Below are 21,314 nucleotides of genomic sequence, written 5' to 3' on the forward strand. Positions count from 1 at the left end.
TTCTGGTACATTCCTCCCTGCCTTCCTGAACTTTGTGCAGTGCCTGGCACAAAGTATGTACTCAATAAGCATTTCCTGAACAAAGTAATGAACAAATGAAGCTAAGGTTTCTGGGTGTCACCAAATGAATGTCTCTCTTCACTAGTGTCCTGAAAAAGGTATAAATAGTCCTTGGTTCTTGGAGAGGACAAGAGGTTCTGATCAGATAATCTGAAGAATCTGAGTCTGAATCATCAATGCTTCCCAAGGTGTCTCTACATCCAAAGCATGCCTCCGCTGTGTTTCCAATGTGGTGTAAGATCATTTTGTTGAAATGTCCAGAAATTTTAACTGTATTAGTTCCCTCAGGAATGAACCAACTCAAGAAACCTAACTTATGTTAAGAAATTTCTGAGTTATTCACTTCTACTGACAAACAGTACCACCTAGCAAATTGGGATATTCAATGTGGCAGGTCAACTGACTCTCTTGCCCAGGACAAAAGTCTACCTGAGAAACTGAATGAAGATCAGAAGGGAAGAACAGAGCCAGCACCAAAGGGCAAGCAGGATGCTGCCAGGGAGAGGTACCATGTCCGTAATCCCAGCACTATGGGAGGCTGAGGTGGGTGGATCACTTGAGGTCAGAAGTTCAAGACACTCCTGGCCAACATGGTGAAACCCTATCTCTACTAAAAATACAAAAATTAGCCGAGGGTGGTGGCGGGTGCCTGTAGTTCCAGCTACTCAGGAGGCTGAGGCAGGAAAACTGCTTGAACCCGGGAGGTGGAGGTTGCAGTGACCCAAGATTATACCACTGCATTCCAGCCTGGGTGACCAAATGAGACTCTAGCTCAAAAAAAAAAAAGAAAGAATTTGTTATTGTTGTTTTGACACTCCTTCTTCACACCACAATAGCAACCAAAACTAAAGGTGAATAACAGCAATTCCATGAGCAAATCACTCTGAAGCTTCCTCTAGCAATTCAAAGCTCACCCTGGATGGCATGATACTGCAGGAGTCCAGGCCAAGCTGGCTATTACACAATTCTAGCTTCTATTGACCTATCACCACTTCCTAGAATCACTAAGAATTGCTAAAGTGTGTTGTTTTGCCAGAAAGAGGCCTGCATGCAAAGAATGAAATGTCAAGATACATCTCCAGGTTTGCCTGCTGAAATTCACATTTCAATCACTTGCCCGTTCTGCTCCCTTAGACCCTCATCTTTCATCTTGGCACTTTCCTTGTCATTCTCGAGCTATAATTCAAGAATACTCACTGACTCCCAGGGAACTTTCAAAATTAGCTCGTTCACAGTTCCTAGACCCTTGGGTGACTATATTCCTGGAAAGCCCCAGGGACCCATCAGCCGACCCACAAACTCCACATGTTGGCCTGGCCTCCATGACTCAACTCAATCCCAAGAGCAGGCCTCTTTGCATCTCAGGCCCAGATTCCCAGACTTACCAATTTCGTGGACCATTAAGCTACCAGATAAAAATATTCCCATCAAATCATAAAAGAATCTTACCCAAAAATGAGAAGGGCATAATATCAGAGAAAAGGACACATCTTCTCATTTGAACAATTGTGACATATTCACTATATCATTATCATTGTTGTGATAGGAACAGCAAAAACTACTAACCAACAGTAAATGGCCTGTGGGTCTATTATGCTCTGCATATAGGAGATACTCAGTTACTCTTAAATTGTATGGAAACTGAGCTCTGATTTACAAGACAGGGACACATCCCATACCACCAGCAATGCCAAGCCTTCCTTCTTCAACAATGACATTTCCCTTTACCCTCCGGAATTCTGCAAATTCTCTCCAATCTATCTCACCCTCCTGAATACATGTTTTTCCTTCTAGCTCGATTCCAATATTCTGCATTCTTTTTTTTTTTTTTGAGACACAGTCTTGCCCTGTCACCCAGGCTGGAGTGCAGTGGCGTGATCTCAGCTCACTGCAACCTCCACCTCCTGGGTTCATGCAATTCTCCTGCCTCAGCCACCAGAGTAGCTGAAATTACAGTTGCACAGCACTGTGCCCAGCTAATTTTTGTATTTTTAGTAGAGACAGAGTTTCACCATGTTGGCTAGGCTGCTCTCAAACTCCTGACCTTAAGTAAGCCACCTGCCTCGGCCTCCCAAAGATCCAGGATTACAGGCATGAGGCACCGCGCCAGCCTCTGCATTCTTTTTCATCAACTTAAAAAAAACAACACTCTTCCTCCTACTCCAAGCATTCCTGAAGCATACTTGCCAATAAGTTACACTTCAGAAACTTCGATTATTACTTAGCAAACAAGTTTGCAAGATTTCCACAAGAGGCAAAGAGAGGGTAAAACTGGTAAACTTTGTTTATAGCCACTGTCAAGTCATTAACCAACAACAAAGAAAAGCGTTAATCCATCCTTCTAGCCATTCATTTCTTTCCATGTTCTCTTCCCATATTTGTCCAGATGAATCTGTACATTTTATATACCAATAAATTATACATTGGGATTTTTCTCTCATTATAAAAGAAATGTATATCCATTACTGAAAACAAGGTAAGACTCAAACAGCATGGAAACAGATTATATAGAAAGGGAATGTCTCTTGTAACTCTACACACAAAGAGCTCCGATCCCTTTAAACTCATCAAGCTTCTTACTTCTTGCCCAGTTGTGTGACTTGACCTTTCACCCTCTCTGCCCTTCCTCTCTCCCAGCTCTCATCTAATGTCTGGAATTAATGCCCCATTCCAAACAGGGGTCCAGGAACCCTGGAGCCTGGTTATGATTACAGGAACAAGAGTCACTGTCCCTTTATTATCAATTATTTAAATGGGATAACAACTACTCACTGCCTCACTTAAAGGTTAATGAGGCTGAGTTTTGTGAGCCTCTTGAAAGCAAAGTGCACTAAAAACACCAAATGGGATTGGTTTCCTTTGCTCTCTGCCCCATCACAGCTTGCCAAGAGGAAAAAAAAAAAAAGCTCATGATCCTGCTAATGACATTGAGTAGACACATTTCACCAGCCACCACTCCTGCTACTGCCACAGCCAACCACAGGCATCTGTCCAACATAATGTCAGGGCTAACATTAAATGAGAACGAAAATCGTATTCAAGAGACCAAGGGCTGCATTTCTCATCAAGGGTAGAAGGCAGAGGACGGGACACAGGAAAGGCTTGCCAAAATTTCACAAGGGTGGGCTTGGGAAGCAAAGCACAGGACACCCTCCCCTGCAGCCTAGGTAGAGGCTTCTTTCTCAGACTGTGTGCCCAAGAGCGGAAAATCTCCCCTCAAAAAATGCTATGTAGTTTCAAATGTCAAATACACTTTACCCAAATCTAATTATTTCCTTCTCTCCTTCCTAGACTGGCAGGGCCACAAAGAGTTAATTTTATGACAACCATTTTATAATAAATGCAAACTAAAAGGGAAGTAGGAATTGGGCAAAAAAAAGAAGGGCATTCGACAAAGCAGTAACAAACCAGACAGGGAAACCCAAAATCAGCTCCAACTAATGCTCTAAACCAGCGGTCCCAGACAGGGTTCATGGAAGACAATTTTTTCAAGGATGGGGTGGGGGATTGGGATGAAACTGTTCCACCTCAGATCATCAAGCAGCAGATTCTCATAAGGAGGGCCCAACCTAGATCCCAGACATGTGCAGTTCACAAAGGGTTCATAGTCCTATGAGAATCTAATACCGCCACTGATCTGACAGGAGGTTGCGCTCCGGCAGTAAAGCTCACTCGCCCACCGCTCACCTCCTGCTCTATGGCCCAGTTCCTAATAGGCCATAGACCTGTTTGGGTCCAAAGCAGTGGGGGCCCCTGCTGTAAATGAAGACCTCCCTCCTCTAATGGCTGCATCACAGATCTCTAGACTGGGACAAGAAGAGCCCAACAGACAACCAGAGGGTGACTGTAGCTCTCTCATTTTACAGATGGGAAAACAGACCCAGAGACATGAACTGACTTTTCCCAGGTAACACAGTGAATTAAAGTAAGGGACAAGCCAGCCCCAAAGGAAAGTCTTTGGGGTCCCTGGTTAGTGGTCTTTCCTACAAATCTCCCACGCCCTTTATTATGGAAAGTCTGTCACTCTGCCTCTGACAAACCATTTCAGCTGAGAGAAATGTCATCAACACAAACACAAATCAGCATGCAGAATGTGCACTAATAACACATTAACATCAAAACGGCTAATCTGGGTTTATCTTCCTGACATCTAATTTTATTTGTTGGTAGTGCAACATTGTTGAAAATAAATGAACACAAAACAGTTTTAAAATCTGGATAGAAGCTTCTTGAAAACACTCAAATTATTCTGAAGATACACTGTTCCAATCAAATTTAATTCTAAATAACAAATCAAAGATGCTTTAAAAGAGAATGCTTATTGAATAATAATGGAACCAATTAAAGATATTCTCACATAAGATAAAAGCTTAAAGCTCTCTTGCTGTGCAATCAAGACTGTCCACCTTTTCAGAGGGGTTTTCTTAGCTGACATTTATGCATAGATGCTTACAGCTTAAGATGATATATATGAAAGCTTAATAGGATAATAGGACACATAATAAGCACTGAACTAGCCTGGCACGGTGGCTCACACCTGTAATCCCAGCACTTTGGGAGGCTGAGGCAGGTGGATCTCCTGAGGTAAGGAGTTTGCGACAAGCCTGCCCAACATAGTGAAAACCCATCTCTACTAAAAATACAAAAATTAGCCAGGCGTGATGGTGGGCTCCTATAATCTCAGCTACTCAGGAGGCTGAAGCAGAAGAATTACTTGAACCTGGGAAGCGGAGGTTGCAGTCAGCCAAGATCACGCCACTGCACTCCACCCTGGGTGACACACTGAAACTCCATCTCAAAAAATAATAATAATAATAAGCATTGAACAAATGTTGGTTTCCTCAACCCCATGTAGGAAAATAAGTATTCCCCACATAACCAGTAATAACTTATTACAATACTTTCCTAGAAGTCTGTCCCACCCTGCCACCCCCCCGGAAAACTTAAGGTGTTACATCACAAGGGTATTGTCTTTTTTTATTTTATTTATTTATTTATTTTGAGATGGAGTCTCCCCTTTTGCCCAGGTTGGAGTGCAGTGGCGCAATCTCGGCTCACTGCAACCTCTACCTCCCAGGTTCAAGGAAATCTATTGCCTCAGCTTCCTGAGTAGCTGGGATTATAGGCAAGAGCCACCAAACCCAGCTAATTTTTGTATTTTTTGTGAAGACAGGGGTTTTACCTCTTGGCCAGGCTGGTCTCAAACTCCTGACCTCGAGTGATCTGCCCAGCGTGGCCTCCCCAAGTGTTGGATTATAGGCATTAGCCACCGCACCCTGCCAGGTATCATCTATTTTTAAAGTGAAATTGAAAAAGGTACAGAGACATAACATTCCATTTTTCTTTCTTTTTTTTTTTCCTTCAACTTTTATTTTAAGTTCCAGGAATGTATGCGGGATGTGCAGACTTGTTACACAGGTAAACAGGTGTTATGGTGGTTTGCTGCACAGATCAAGTCATCACCTAGATATTAAGCCCAGCATCTATTAGCTATTCTAGCTATTCTTCCTGATGCTCTCCCTTCCATTTTTCTTAAAAGATAAATTTAGATACCCAGTAATCAGGATAGTCCACACGTAACTATTCTAATATGATGGCAAGGCTCTCAGTATTCATTCCTGTGGTAATAGAAAAATAAAAGCATTCAATATTCACATGCTGTTGCTTCTCCGGCAGCAGGAAAAGAAAATCATCATCAAAAGGTTGAAACGTGACAAAAAGTAGCAATTTAAAAATATTTTATGTTTGTACATGTGGATTCTTACAATATACAATAGTCTTTTCCCAAAGAATTTTGGAATCAGTATTCATATTATTCCAGTTAAGTGTAAACGCCAGTATTTTACACTTTAGCTCATCAAGATTTCTTTTTTTAGAGACAGGGTCTCGCTTTGTTGCCCAGGCTGGAGTGCAGGTCCGTGATCACAGCTCACTACAGCCTCAAACTCCTAGGCTCAAGCAATCCTCCCACCTCACCATGAAGCTTTTCAATTACCACTTTTATTCAGTTAAAAGTATGCATTTGAAGAGGGAATAAAAGTATAGGACCTAAAAACCTTCCGTGGAAAGGATCTCAACTTTAGAGTCCTTTCTCAAAGGCTCTGAGCAAATATCTAGAGACATTGTTACATCCAGTTTATGAAGACCATGGATGACTTTGGGGTCATCCAGTACATGGACAACGAAAGAACAGCAATTGAAATCTTGCATCTGTACCCCACCACCTTCCGCCCCAGGATCAGCCCACTGTACTCTACTGCCACCTGTGTTCTCTCAGCATTTCCCCAGCCTGGAGATTCCCCATCCTTGCCACAAATATCATCCTTTATGAATGATGCCATTTCTAGGATGCTGCAAGTTATTATAAACAACTGTTGAACAAATATTGCTTACAAGCTACAAGTTGAAAACGAGAAGGTTGCTACCCAAGTACATGAAGAAATCCCCTTTCAAGGATTCCATCTGTTCCTAAAAGGCCAGCCACAAAAATTCTAATACTCTGCATTATTACGGCCATTTGAGGACAAGATTTGAAATCTCAATCCATGACAAGATTAAAAAGAAAAAAAAAAGGCAAGATTTAAGAGCGCAAAATCCAGAAACAACAGATCAGGCTGCCACTGTGTTTGTTTTTTAAATCAGTGAAATATTAAAACAAATGACAAACCCATGCCAAACTCACAAAGTTTCCTTATTCTTTGGAATTCAAACACCACTGCTGGCAACATTTTATGATAATCCTTTAGGTATTTCACGTAAGTAATTGGGCACAATGTAAAGCCAGTGACTGAGGGACTTAAACAAACTGTCCCCTCCGAGAATCCAGTTGGAGCTTCCGAGGCTGACCTTATTCTCCTCTCAATTTCGACAGTCCTCAACCACTCAATCCATCCAAAAACGTCTGTGACAGTCGTGGCTCTAAAACCGCGCAGAACTTGACTACAGAATGATCGGTCGCAACTCCAAATACCATTTACCCAGATTATTTTTTTAAAATTCCTGTCCCGCTCTCCCTCGGCTGTTTGCCCCGAAGCCGTGATCTAGACTTCTTTACTGACGTGGAGACCACCTTTCATTGTTTCTGTGGGTCTCGGCATCCCTCCCCCCGTCCAGCTCTGTTCTCATCGCACAAATGTCATTTCTAGCGTTCCACCCTCCATTCTGCCCGGCGGGCAGCGCAGGGGCTTTCAAAACCCAGGGGCCAGTTTCCCCGAGTCGGTCCCCTCTGCACAGCCATTTTCTAGTTAAACGCTCTCTCTGCCACCGAGGGGAAAAAGGAACTTTTCCCCCTTATATGTCTCAGCGGCTGGCCTCTGAACCCCTCGTGGAAAGACAACCCTGGCTCCAACTCCCGGCAGGAGTGCGCTGCCGCCCGGGAGGGACAGCCCAGCCGCACAGCAGACGCCGATGCCAGGACTAGGGGGTGTGCGCTCTTCCCGCCGGCGCCCACCCTCACTTTTCCCCTCCGCAGTCCCCACCCGGGCGCACCGCCTCCAACCCGGTCTCCCCCGCCCCAGGCCCTGCCAAGCCGGGGCTGCTGAGGGAAAGAGGGCGCCGGGAAGCGGGAGGGATGGAAGTCAAGGAGAGTGAGCCCGCAGTCGCCGTGCCACTGGCCTGCGGCGCGGGCGCAGGGCGCACGGGACTCCGCAGCGGGAGCCCCGCTGCAGATGCCGCGGCAGCTGCTGCAGCTGTGGCTGCGGCTGAGCGGACGGCAGTGGCCGCGCAGCCCCGGGGCCGGGAGCAGAGGAGCAGCAACCGGGGGAACCCGCAGCCGCTCGCCGCACGCTGCTGCCGCTGCCCGGGTGTCTCCCCAGCACTCTGGGGCTGCCCCGTAATGTGAGGCAAAGGCAAAGAAGAAAGCAGGGCTCACCAGTGGTGCGCGCGGCGCTCGCCTCGGCTCCGGCGCCCGGCGGCTCTGCTCCAGTCTCGTCCACCCCGGAGCGCCCAGATCAGCTGCGGTTGCAGCGCACAAGCTTCCTACTTGAGATCAGAACGGGCTCCAGCGACTGAGCATGCTCAGTGCCGCTCTGTGAGTCCCGCGCAGGGAGCGGCGCCGACGAGATTCCACTTCTCCAGGCTTTGGCGGCGGCTGCGCGAGGGGAGGCTGGAGGAACCCGGCGGGGCGGGGGCCGAACGGGAGAAAGGCGGGGCCGGGGGGCGGGGGCCCGGCGGAAGGGGGCGGGCCGCGCTCCCAGGGCGACCCCTGCAGGTGGAGGCGGCGGAGCCTTCGGGAGGCAAGCTCTCCGATCGCCTGGGAACAAGCAGGAAGGCAATAGGTGCCCCAGTGAGACCCAAAGGCAGGACGTGCGGTGCAGCCTGCCTATCCCCTCCATGTGGATAGTATCTGTCTGCACCAAAAGGCAGTTGGGTTACCTTAGCCCTGGCTTTTCTCCCACATGCAAGCATTCCCTTGCAAGAGGAAAATGTCCCCACAGGAGAGCTGCCCACACCCACACAGGCTAACTGCAAGTTGTAGGCGAGACCTTCTCCTTCCTTCTGCCTCCTATCCACCCCCAGGCATATGCCACAGACACACTTTTCTTTGATCCGGAAATCACAAGATGACACCAGGGGAGAAACACAACTGCAGGGGAGGAAAAGCAGATTTTCCTTTCCACCGCCAATAATATTATCTGTAACTAATTCTAACCATGCAAGCAAGGCCTTGATGAGAGTCGAGTCTCAGTAAGTGGTAAACCTTGCTCTGCCCTAGACACACTGAATGACATCCCCAAAGTATCCTTAAGATCGCTATTCACCAGGTCAGCGGTTGTCAAACTGGAGCCTGGATCAGAATCGCATGGAGGGTTTGCTGAGGCACAAATCCCCGAGTAGCAATCCAAGTCTCTGAATAGGTAGATATATGGTAGGGCCCCAGCATCTATGTATCTAACAAGTTCCCAGAGGATGCTGCCGGTCTGAGAACTATACACTTTGAGAACCCAACCCATACACAAACACATAGTCCTACCAAGGATCTCGAATAAAAAACTCACATGATTCTTCCTGTGATGACTGTATGCAGTGGAGGTGGGCATTACTTTATTCTTTCCTGCATGAATTCATTAAGGATCCACGAGGTCTTGTACTAGGTTTGAGGACAGAGTTGAATTTAAAAGCCCAGGCCCCTGCCTTCATGGAATTTACATTCCAGACAGGTGACAGACATCTGTCAAATAATCACTCCAAACAGTCATTTCAAACAGGCAGAGTGCTGGAGGGAAATGCACAAGGTGTGAATAGAGTGTACAGTGGGACCCTCATGAAGACTCAGAATGAGGTTGTTATGAATGGACGGGAAGGGGGCTGCCTTGTGGAGAGGGTTTCTTACTTTTGCATTCCAATAACCTCTCCAATGAACAATTATTTCCCTCAGACCCAGCTGGAGACCAACAATCATGTCCCTCCTTCCTACAACATGAAAACAATACTGTCACAGATAAATCCCTATAAATTCATGGAAATGTTCATTCTTGGGACGGACTCTCTGCACCCCAACCAAGATCCACCTAACACGCTCATAGACCAAGAACAGTCGAGTGCCACAGTAGCCCTCTTGGGGAAAATACAGGCTCTGTGAACTTGGAAAGCCTTGTGGTTCCTAGTCTGTGATCTTCAAGGGCAGAGAGGCGAGGAAACCAGCCCAAGACCAACACTCCGGTCAGGAGCGGAGATCGACCAGCCTCCAACCTTGCAGGCGGGTCATCTTTCCAAGGCACACTATTCCCGGACGTCACAGCTCCCCTCGGATCCCTGGAGCCCAGCCTGGCCACCCCGCTCTCTCTCGGGGGTCCCAGGTAGGTGAGCGACGCCCGCCCCTCCGGGCTCCGTCTCTTCCGACCGAGAGGAAAACCCGCGGTGGAGTCTACGGCGGCGGGGCGGGGCAGTGCGCGCAGGCGCAGAGGCTGCCAGGTTGGGCCAAGGAGGCGCCCTGCTCCACACCTGATGCAATCAGCCTTCCGGAAACGGGTCCGGCAGCCGGGCTCACCCAGGAAACGCTTCCGCGCCCTCCTCCGGCTGCCGCGCCCCCGGGGCCAGGTTCCCAGACTACCCCGGCCGGACTTCGCCCTGGGAGCTGGAGGAGTCGGGAAGTCACTGCTTGCCTGGACACGCAAAATCCCTGAAATGCCCTGACAGTGACGTCGAAACGGCCACCGAGTGTTCCGCAGCTGCAGGAGGAAAGTCCCTTAATTATGAATTTACAGAGAGGTCCGATCGGGGCTGGAGGGAAGTCTTTGACCCTTCCTTTGCTTCCTTCCTTCGTCCGCCTCCCGACACATTGTCTTTCTCGCTGAAAGGAACGTTTTTTGTAATAGCAGTTTTAGGGCAGTATGGAGAGGACTCCCCATGCCCTCTGTCTTGCTAAATATGTAACAGCATGTTAGCTTTGCTACATAAAGCTTTCCCACCGCGCACTCATTTTATAAATAATTGGCTTCTCCATACCTCATCATTTAAGTTTACAAAGAAAATCATTTCTCGTTTCACCACCTCATGCAATTTTTATATCTATTGTGAGTAGGTTTTTTCTTCATGCTGACTCACCCATTAATTGTTTTCCAAGTAAATGAAATATCCAAGAATATTCCGAGAGCATGTTTTTTAAAGCATGGAAGTAAATACTGTGAACAGTACATAAAAATGACCTCTCTTAAGTCCCTTAAGGCCAAAGGTCCTCCTAGGGAGGAGGGGAGCAGGGGGGAGGAGGCAGATCCAAGGAATTTTATTTGCAAAGATACTTCAGAGACCATTCTAGAATCAAATCGAGATAAACTCTTAGACTTTATAGATGACATTTACCTCTATGTGGCCCAGAGAAATAAATGACTTTTCCTTAGTTAGACAAACCAAAAGCAGAATTGGCACTTGAAGCCAGATTTCTTAAAATTCCAATCTAATGGAAAAAAAAAATGTTGTTTGCACAAACACCGTAGGGAGTGCAATACTATATTACATTGCAGTTTTACAAACCAAAGATTACAAAATACAAAATTGGTGACAGCAAAGGGATTCTATTACATGTTCCTTCCTGTGACGTCATTAGTCTTTAAATAGTCCTTAATCAACAAATATCCAACCACTTCTAAGTGGCATTGAATAGCCAAACACTAGGCATTACATATTTCAATTAAACAGGTCTGAGTCAGGCGCAGTGGCTCAAGTCTGTAGTAGCAGCTACTGGGGAGGCTGAGGCAAGAGGGTACATGAGGCTGGACGTTCAAGGTTACAGTATGATCTTGCCTGTGAATAGCCACTGCTCTCCAGCCTGAGCCACACAGCAAGACTCCATCTTAAAACAAAACAAAACAAAACAAAAAAGCTGTATAACTACAAAACATCAAGAAATCTTCCCTGCCAACATTTAGAACTAGTATTTTTGATTGTGTGGAGTATGTGCAACAGTTTGAGCTTAAACCAAGGGAATTTTAATGATCACAACAAAATATCATGGTCATGATTTTCTTCTTTAATGATTTTAAATACTTTAACAATATAGAAATCTAAGTGAAATCAAAAACAACTCAAAACTCATGCCTGCAATAAGATAAAATCTAATTCTTCAAAACTGCCCCCCTTCTTAAGGAATGTGTATTTCTTTTTGGAATGTTCTGACACAGATCTGGAGGAATACCTTCTAATGAAGCAAAAAATGGAGTAGAGTAAATGTCAAACTGCAGAGGTACAAAGTACACACCATCACACAGTACTAGTTACAGAATAGCTAACTTTTACTGAGTATTTAGCATGTGCCAGATGCTGGCTGAGCATTTTCCATAGGTTGTTTAACTTAATCCTCACAACTACCCTATGAATGAGGCACTACTGTTATCCCTGTTTTATGAATAGGGAAAGTGACGCTTGCAAAGGTGAAGTAACTAACTCAAGGCACAAAATATTCAGTAGCAGAACTGTGATTTGAACCCAGGCAGTTTTCCTGGAGCTTGAGCTCTTGAATAATACTCTATACAGAAAAAATGTAAATACAGAGAAAATGACCATAATGATTCTCAGATAAGAACGGAAGGGGAATATTGTACTTTCTGTCCTAAAGATAAAATGTAGTAAAATAAGTTTCTGGTCCACAGTAGGAAAAAACCTCTTGCTAACTAATAAATTGTCCCCGAGTGTAGGACCAATATTACCCACAGGAATGAGGCAGGTGATCAAATACCTAGTGATTTCTCAGGGGTACCAGCAAGGCCTTTTCTCTGATGACTGTTTCTCTAGTCCTAAACCACCCAATATGGCAGTCACTAGCCACATATGCTTATTTAATTTGAAATCACTTAAAATCAATTAGAATTAACTCGTCGGTTCCTCAATGATACTAGCCACATTTCAAGTGCTCAGTAGCACATGGCCTAATAAGTACTGTATTGGATAGTGTAAGTAAAAAGCATTTCCATCACTGCAGAAAATTGTATTGGACAGTGCTGCTCTGGTCCTTAATGTCATTAGGGCAAACTTTTAATCTCTCTTCAGACTGCACTATTTTAATGAGCACAACAAAATATCATGGTCATGATTTTCTTCTGAAATGATTTTAAATACTTTAACAATATAGAAATCAAAGTGAAATCAAAAACAAATCAAAGACCTTGTTTCCATGGTCTACCTTCCCATTGAGCTTCAGTCCAAACTAAAATTTTTTTCCAAACTAAAATTATTAGAGTGTAGAGAGGTACAAAGAGGTACAAAGCACAAAGTCCCCTACTATCATGGAAAGAATATGGGCATTGGAGTAAGACTTATTTCACATCCCAGCTCTTACTAGTTGTGTGACCGTGGGCAAGCTACTTTACCTCACTTTTCTTATTTGCAGAATGGGCATGTTAATTTTTTCATTATGGGTTTAAGATTAAATAACATATATAAAGCTTCTGGTAGCCCTCACATAGGATGATTTCCTTCCTTCTACTCCTATTTCAGTTAATGACATTCTCCAATTACTCAGGATTCTAAACTAGAAATCTCAGTCATCTTCAATTCTTCCTTCTTCCTCAACCACCCACATTAAATTAATCATCAAGCCCTTTTGCTCCCAATTCAGCGATGCCTCTCAAATGTGGGCCCGCCTCTCTGTCCTCACTGTCCACTGTCCTCACTGTCTTTTCATGCATAATATTTCAGAATCCTGCTAAACAACCTTGGTGACACCCATCACTCCCAGTCCAAGTCCTTTCTCCACACTGCTGCCAGAGTTGATCTTTCTTTAAAAAGATGCTGATGATGTCATTCTCCTCCTTTAAAACTGCTGATGACGTCTAGTTGCTTAAAGATAAAATCTTAACTACTAAACTGAAGGACTCACATAACCAACCCTTACTTCATCACTGCTGCTTGTTTGGTTGGTATTAAAAAAAAAAAGAAAATTTAAAATATAACAACCCTTATTCCATTTCAAAAATATATTTGGATTCCTCTACTACCAACCTCTTTTTTCAGCCACCCCGTCCCCAGCTCATACCTCTTCTTCTACCCAACCCCCACTACACCCACACCCCAGCAACTTATGCCCATGAGGCATTCCAGGAAACAGGCAGTTTCCTTATGCCCATGAGGCATTTACTACTCTGCCCTTGCACACAAACCTCAGGCTGGACTAACACTTGTATATATTCCTTATCTGGTAGACTTTTACTTACTCTCTAAGGTCCAGTTTAGGTACCAGCTCTTCTATAAAAGCTCCTTCAACTCCTTCAGGGAACGGTGGCTACCAGGTCATCTGTGATGCCACAGATTTGAGCGTAGATGCTGTATTCGGGCTACCTAGGTTTAAATGTTGGCTGCACCACTCTCCCACTGCTAGTTTTGGGCAAACAACTTAACCTCTTCACCCTTCAATTTCCTCATCTGAAAACAATGATAATCAGAGTATGAATATCTTACTGTTGTTACCAAGTATATGAGATAATGCACATGAAGTTCATAATAATATACTGGGTCACAGGCAAGCACGCAATACACATTATCTTAAAATTGTTTGACTATGGTTTTATTTTATTTTATTTTATTTTTTTGAGATGGAGTTTCACTCTTGTTGCACAGGCTAGAGTACAATAGCACTCTCTGGGCTCACAGCAACCTCTGCCTCCCGGGTTCAAGTGATTCTCTTGCCTCAGCCTCTGGAGTAGCTGGGATTACAGGCATGTGCCACCACGCTCGGCTAATTTTATATTTTTAGTAGAGATGGGGTTTCTCCATGTTGGTCAGGCTGGTCTCAAATCCGACCTCAGGTGATCTGCCTGCCTCGGCCTCCCAAAGTGCTAGGATTACAGGCGTGAGCCACCACACCTGGCCCCCACTATGATTAATTATCCATCTTATCCTTTTGTCTCAATATGAATTATTTTTTACATTCTAAATAATTTATATATATATATATTTTTTTTTTTAATTGCACTTTAGGTTCTGGGGTACATGTGCAGAACATGCAGGATTGTTGCATAGGTACATACATGGCAATGTGATTTGCTACCTCATCCCCCTGTCACCTATATCTGGCATTTCTCCCTGTGTTATCTCTCCCTTATTCCCCCTCAACAGACCCCAGCGTGTGATGCTCCCCTCCCTGTGTCCATGTGTTGTTATTGTTCAACACATGCCTACGAGTGAGAACATGTGATGTTTGGTTTTCTGTTCTTGTGTCAGTTTGCTGAGAAAGATGGCTTCCAGATTTATCCACTTCCCTACAAAGGACACAAACTCATAGTTTTATTGTGGTTGCATAGTATTCTATGGTGTATATGTGCCATAATTTCCTTGTCCAGTCTATCATCGATGGGCATTTGGGTTGGTTCCAGGTCTTTGCAATTGTAAACAGTGCCACAATGAACATACATGTGCATGTGTCTTTATAATAGAATGATTTATAATCCTTTGGATATATACACTGTAATGGGATTGCTGGGTCAAATGGAATTTCTATTTCTAGGTCCTTGAGGAATTGCCACGCTGTCTTCCGCAATGGTTGAACTAATTTACACTCCCACCAACAGTGTAAAAGTGTTCCTATTTCTCCACTTCCTCTCCAGCATCTGTTGTCTCCAGATTTTTTAATGATCACCATTCTAACTGGCGTGAGATGGTATCTCAGTGTGGTTTTGATTTGCATTTCTCTAATGACCAGTGATGATGAGTATTTTTTCATATGTTTTTTGGCCTCATATATGTCTTCTTTTGAAAAGTGTCTGTTCATATCCTTTGCCCACTTTTGAATGGGTTTGTTTTTTTCTTGTAAATCTGTTTTAGTTCTTTGTAGATTCTAGATATTAGCCCTTTGTCAGATGGATAGGTTGCAAAAATTTTTTCCCATTCTGTTGGTTGCCGATTCACTCTAATGATTGTTTGTTTTGCTGTATAGAAGCTCTGGAGTTTAATTAGATGCCATTTGTCTATTTTGGCTTTTGTTGCCAATGCTTTTTGTGTTTTAGTCATGAAGTCCTTGCCTATGCCTATGTCCTGAATGTTTTTGCCTAAGTTTTCTTCTAGGGTTTTTATGGTGTTAGGTCTTATGTTTAAGTCTTTAATCCATGTGGAGTTAATTCTAGTGTAAGGTGTCAGGAAGGGGTCCAGTTTCTGCTTTCTGCACATGGCTAGCTAGTTTTCCCAACACCATTTATTAAACAGGGAATCCTTTCCCCATTGCTTGTTTTTGTCAGGTTTGTCAAAGATCAGATGGTTGTAGATATGTTGTGTTGCCTCCAAGGCCTCTGTTCTGTTCCATTGGTCTATATCTCTGTTTTGGTACCAGTACCATGCTGTTTTGATTACTATAGCCTTGTAGTATAATTCGAAGTCAGGTAGCGTGATGCCTCCAGCTTTGTTCTTTTTGCTTAGAATTGTCTTGGCTATGTGGGCTCTTTTTGGTTCCATATTAAGTTTAAGGTAGTTTTTTCCAGTTCTGTGAAGAGGGTCATAGGTAGCTTGACGGGGATAGCATTGACTCTATAAATGACTTTGGGCAGTATGGCCATTTTCATGATATGGATTCTTCCTAACCATCAGCATGGAATGTTTTTCTATCTGTTTGTATCCTCTCTTATTTCGTTGAGCAGTGGTTCATAGTTCTCCTTGAAGAGGTCCTTTACATCCTTTATTAGTTGTATTCCTAGGTATTTTATTCTCTTTGTAGCAATTGTGAATGGCAGTTCGTTCTTGATTTGGCTCTCTTTAAGTCTGATATTGGTGTATAGGAATACTTGTGATTTCTGTACATTGATTTTGTATCCTGAGACTTTGCTGAAGTTGCTTATCAGTTTCAGAAGATTTTGGGCTGACACGATGGGGTCTTATAAATATACAATCATGTTGTCTGCAAATAGAGACAATTTAACTTCCTCCTTTCCTAATTGAATAACCTTTATTTCTTTTTCTTGCCAGATGATTGTCCTGGCTAGAACTTCCAAAACTATATTGAATAGGAGTGGTGAGAGAGGGCATCCTTGTCTAGTGCCAGATTTCAAAGGGAATGCTTCCAGTTTTTGCCCATTCAGTATGATATTGGCTGTGGGTTTGTCATAAATAGCTTTTATTATTTTGAGATACGTTCCATCAATACCTAGTTTATTGAGAGTTTTTAGCATAAAGCGCTGTTGAATTTTGTCAAAGGCCTTCTCTGCATCTATTGAGATGATCATGTGGTTTTTGTCTTTGGTTCTGTTTATGTGGTGGATTACATTATAGACTTGCGTATGTTGAACCAGCCCTGCATCCCTGGGATGAAGCCTATTTGATTGTGATGGATAAGCTTTTTGATGTGCTGTTGCAATCGGTGTGCCAGTATTTTATTGAAGATTTTTGCATCTATGTTCATCATGGATATTGGCCTGAAGTTTTCTTTTTGTGTTGCGTCTCTGCCAGGTTTTGGTATCAGGATGATGCTGGTCTCATAAAATGATCTGGGAAGGATTCTCTCTTTTTGGATTGTTTGGAATAGTTTCAGAAGGAGTGGTACCAGCTCCTCTTTGTTTCTGTGGTAGAATTTGGCTGTGAACCCATCTGGACCTGGGCTTTTTTTGGTTGGTAGGCTATTAATTGCTGCCTCAACTTCAGCTCTTGTTATTGGTCTATTCAGGGTTTTGACTTCTTCCCGATTTAGTCTTGGTAAAATACAAGTGTCCAGGAATTTATCAATTTCTTCCAGGTTCACTGGTTTATATGCATAGAGTTGTTTGTAGTAATCTCTGATGGTAGTTTGTATTTCTGTGGAATTGGTGGTGATATCTCCTTTATTGTTTTTTATTGCAAATATTTGATTTTTCTTTCTTTTCTTTTTTATTAATCTGGCTAGCAGTCTGTCTATTTTGTTGATCTTTTCAAAAAACCAGCTCCTAGATTTATTGATTTTTGAAGGTTTTTTTGTGTCTCTTAACTCCTTCAGTTCTACTCTGATCTTAGTTATTTGTCGTCTTCTGCTAGGTTTTGAGTTCTTTTGATCTTGCTCCTCTAGCTCTTTGAATTTTGATGATAGAATGTTGATTTTAGATCTTTCCTTGCTTCTCATGTGGGCATTTATTGCTATAAATTTCCCTCTAGACACTGCTTTAAATGTGTCCCAGAGATGCTGGTACGTTGTGTCTTCATTCTCGTTGGTTTTGAAGAACATCTTTATTTCTACCTTCATTTCATTGTTTATCCAGTCAACATTCAAGAGCCAGTTGTTCAGTTTCCATGAAGTTGTGTGGTTGTGAGTTAGTTTCTCAATCCTGAGTTCTTATTTGATTGCACTGTGGTCTGAGAGACTGTTATGATATCCATTCTTTTGCATTTGCTGAGGAGTGATTTACTTCCAATTATGTGGTCAATTTTAGAGTAGGTGTGATGTGGTGCTGTGAAGAATGTATATTCTATGGATTTGGGGTGGAGAGTTCTGTAGATGTCTGTTAGGTTTGCTTGGTCCATATCTGAGTTCAAATCCAGATTGTTAATTTTCTGTCTCATTGATCTGTCTAATATTGACAGTGGAGTGTTCAAATCTCCCACTATTATTGTGTGGGAGTCTAAGTCTCTTTGTAGGTCGTTAAGAACTTGCCTTATGTATCTGGGTGCTCCTGTATTGGGTGCGTATATATTTAGGATCATTAGCTCTTCTTGTTGCATTGATCCTTTTAACATTATGTAATGCCCTGCTTTGTCTCTTGATTTTTGTTGGTTTAAAGCCTATTTTATCAGAGACTAGGATTGCAACTCCTACTTTTTTATTTTTTGCTCTCCATTTGCTTGGTAAATCTTCCTCCATCCCTTTATTTTGAGCCTATGTGTGTCCTCGCAAGTGAGATGGGTTTCCTGGATACAGCACACTGATGGGTTTTAACTTTTTATCCAATTTGCCAGTCTATGTCTTTTGATTAGGGCATTTAGCCCATTTACATTTAAGGTTAATATTGTTATGTGTGAATTTGATCCTGCCATTTTGATGCTACCTGCCATTGTTTTGCCCATTAGTTGATGCAGTTTCTTCATTGTGTCAATGCTCTTTACCATTTGGTACATTTTTGGAGTGGCTGGTACTGGTTGTTCCTTTCCATGTTTAGTGCTTCTTACAGGAGCTCTTGTAAGGCAGGCCTGGTGGTGACAAAATCTCTCAGCAATTGCTTTTTCATAAAGGATTTTATTTCTCTTTCACTTTGAAGCCTGGTTTGGCTGGATATTAAATTCTGGGTTGACAGTTCTTTTCTTTAAGGATGTTGAATATCAACCCCCTCTCTCTTCTGGCTTGTAGGGTTTCTGCCAAGAGATCCACTGTGAGTCTGATGGGTTTTCCTTTGTGGGTAACCTGACCTTTCTCTCTGGCTGCCCTTAGCATTTTTTCCTTCAATACATCCCTGGTGAATCAGACAATTATGCTCCCTGGGGTTGCTCTTCTCGAGGAATATCTTTGTGGTGTTCTCTGTATTTCCTGGACTTGAATATTGGCCTGCCTTGCTAGGTTGGGGAAATTCTCCTGGATAATATTCTGAAGAGTATTTTCCAGCTTGGATTCATTCTCTCCATCACATTCAGGTACACCTATCAAACATAGATTAGGTCTTTTCACATAATCCCATATTTCTTGGAGGTTTTGTTCATTTCTTTTCACTCTTTTTTCTCTAATCTTGCCTTCTCATTTTATTTCATTGAGTTGATCTTCAATCTCTGATATCCTTTCTTCTGCTTCATCGATTTGGCTATTGAAACTTGTGTATGCTTTGTGAAGTTCTCGTGTTGTTTTTCAGCTCCATCAAGTCATTTATATTCTTCTCTAAGCTGTTTGTTCTCATTAACATTTTGTCAAACATTTTTTCAAGGTTCTTAGTTTCTTTGCATTGGGTTAAAACATGTTCTTTTAGCTCAGAGAAGTTTGTTATTACCCACCTTCTGAAGCCTGTTTCTGTCAGTTCATCAGACTCATTCTCCATCCAGCTTTGTTCTCTTGCTGGTGAGGAGTTTTTATCCCTTGGAGGAGGAGAGTCGTTCTGGTTTTGAGTGTTTTCATCCTTTTTGCACTGGTGTCTTCCCATCTTTGTGGATTTATCAACCTGTGGTCTTTGTAGTTAGTGACTTTTGAATGAGGTCTCTGAGTGGATGTCCTTTTTGTTGATGATGAAGTTATTTCTGTTTTTTAGTTTTCCTTCTAGCAGTCAGGCCCCTTTGCTATAGGACTGCTGGAGGTCCACTCCAGACCCTACTTGCCTGGGGCTCACCTGCAGCAGCTGCAGAACAATCAGGATTGCTGCCAGTTTCTTCTTCTGTTATCTTCGTCCCAGAAGAATACCCACCAGATGTCAGTCTGAGCTCTCCTTTATGAGGTATCTCTTTGGATATACAGGGGTCGGGGAGCTGCTTGATGAGATAGTCTGTCCCTTATAGGAGCTCCCTTATAGGAGCTCAAGTGCTGAGCTGTGAGCTCCATTGTTCTGTTCAGAGCTGCTGGGCAGGTAAGTTTAAGTCTGCTACAGCGGAACTCATAACTGCCTTTTTTCCCAGGTGCTCTGTCCTGGGAAGGTGGGGCTTTATTGATAAGTTTCTTATGTGCTGCTGCCTTTTTTCAGAGCTGCCCTGCCCAGCAAAGAGGTGGCCTAGTCACAGTCTGCCAGCAGAGGCACTGCTGAGCTGCCATGGGCTCTGCTCAGCTGGTATGGGCTCTGCCCAGCTGCTGTGGGCTCTGCCCAGCTGCTGTGTGAACTTCCTTGTGGTTTGGTTATAGAGGTATAGTTAGAACTGCCTAGCTAATGGTGGTCTGCCTCTGTAATGGTGGACTGCCTCAGTACTGGTGGATTGCCTCGGTAATGGCAGACTGCCTTGGTAATGGAAGACGCCCCTCACCCCACAGAGCTGGACTGTCCTGGGTCCAGCTGCACTTGCTGTGAAACTCTCAATCCAGAGTGTTTCAGATTGCTAGTCTTTGTGGGGGTGGGACCCACTGAGCCAGATCACCTGGTTCTCTGTTTCAGGCCCCTTTTTTTCAGTTGAATGGGTGGCTCTGTCTCCCAGGTGTTCCAGGCACCAGTTGAAATGGTGACCCAGATTTGTATGAGTTTTTGTGTGGAGACCCGCTGCACCAGCTGAAACATCTGTGCTGGAAACTCATGGCACTTTTCAGCCTGGGAATCTCCTGGTCTGTGGGCAGTAATAACTCATATGGAAATGCGGTGTTCACTCACCCTCTGCATTGTTCTTGCTGGGAACTGCACTCCAGAGCTGTTCCTATTTGGCCATCTTGCATCCGCCTCCTCCATTTTAAATAATTTTTTAATTTAAATTTTTTATATTTTACATTTACATTTGATTGTCATATTAAATATAAGTATTTTATGACAGAAGTACTTCATATTGATCAAAATTTAGGAAATTCAGATAACATGCCAAAAAGATTAAATTCTCTATTGTTTGAGACATCTCTTGCTTACAAGCAAAAGGAACTCATTCTGGTTAACTCATCCAGAAAAAAAAGAATTTACAGGACTGTTGTTGGGCAGCTCACTGCATCAACACAAAGATGGAGAATCAGGTTAAGAAAGGGTCAGGATCTATGGAGGACTGGCAGCAAATAACAGACAAGACTATGGCACAGTGGGTCACCAAGGGCACAACCCCATTGGCCACTTGCTGTGGACACCATTCCTGAACATTTTTGACTTAGCAAAAGTAGGAAGAGCATCTTATCCCCTCTCCCACTCACCCACCCCATAGTCTTTACCTATATTGGATCACTCACAGGCAAACAAATCATGCACTTACAAGCTTTGGTGCCTTTGCTTATGCCATTCCCT

The 21,314-nt window shown here is 43.5% G+C and overlaps 1 protein-coding gene and 1 long non-coding RNA gene across 5 annotated transcripts in view; both read right to left on the reverse strand.

Annotated features, from left to right (window-relative positions):
* Window positions 1-7,989, reverse strand: part of APBB2 (amyloid beta precursor protein binding family B member 2) — a 404,376-nt gene extending 396,387 nt beyond the window's left edge. For all 4 annotated transcript variants that reach the window (XM_064366631.1, XM_064366633.1, XM_064366628.1 and 1 more), the window contains exon 1: window positions 7,931-7,989. The gene's annotated coding sequence lies outside the window, so the exon portion shown is untranslated. The remainder of the gene's footprint in view (window positions 1-7,930) is intronic.
* Window positions 7,990-13,645: 5,656 nt separating this feature from the next.
* LOC105732704 (uncharacterized) overlaps window positions 13,646-21,314 on the reverse strand; it is a 44,683-nt gene continuing 37,014 nt past the window's right edge. Inside the window, exon 3 of the long non-coding RNA XR_001111040.3 lies at window positions 13,646-13,914. This is a non-coding gene — a long non-coding RNA (uncharacterized LOC105732704). The remainder of the gene's footprint in view (window positions 13,915-21,314) is intronic.

This window comes from Aotus nancymaae, unplaced genomic scaffold (assembly GCF_030222135.1).
Source record: "Aotus nancymaae isolate 86718 unplaced genomic scaffold, 86718_ANA_hifiasm-v0.15.2.pri h1tg000006l, whole genome shotgun sequence".
NCBI lineage: Eukaryota > Metazoa > Chordata > Mammalia > Primates > Aotidae > Aotus > Aotus nancymaae.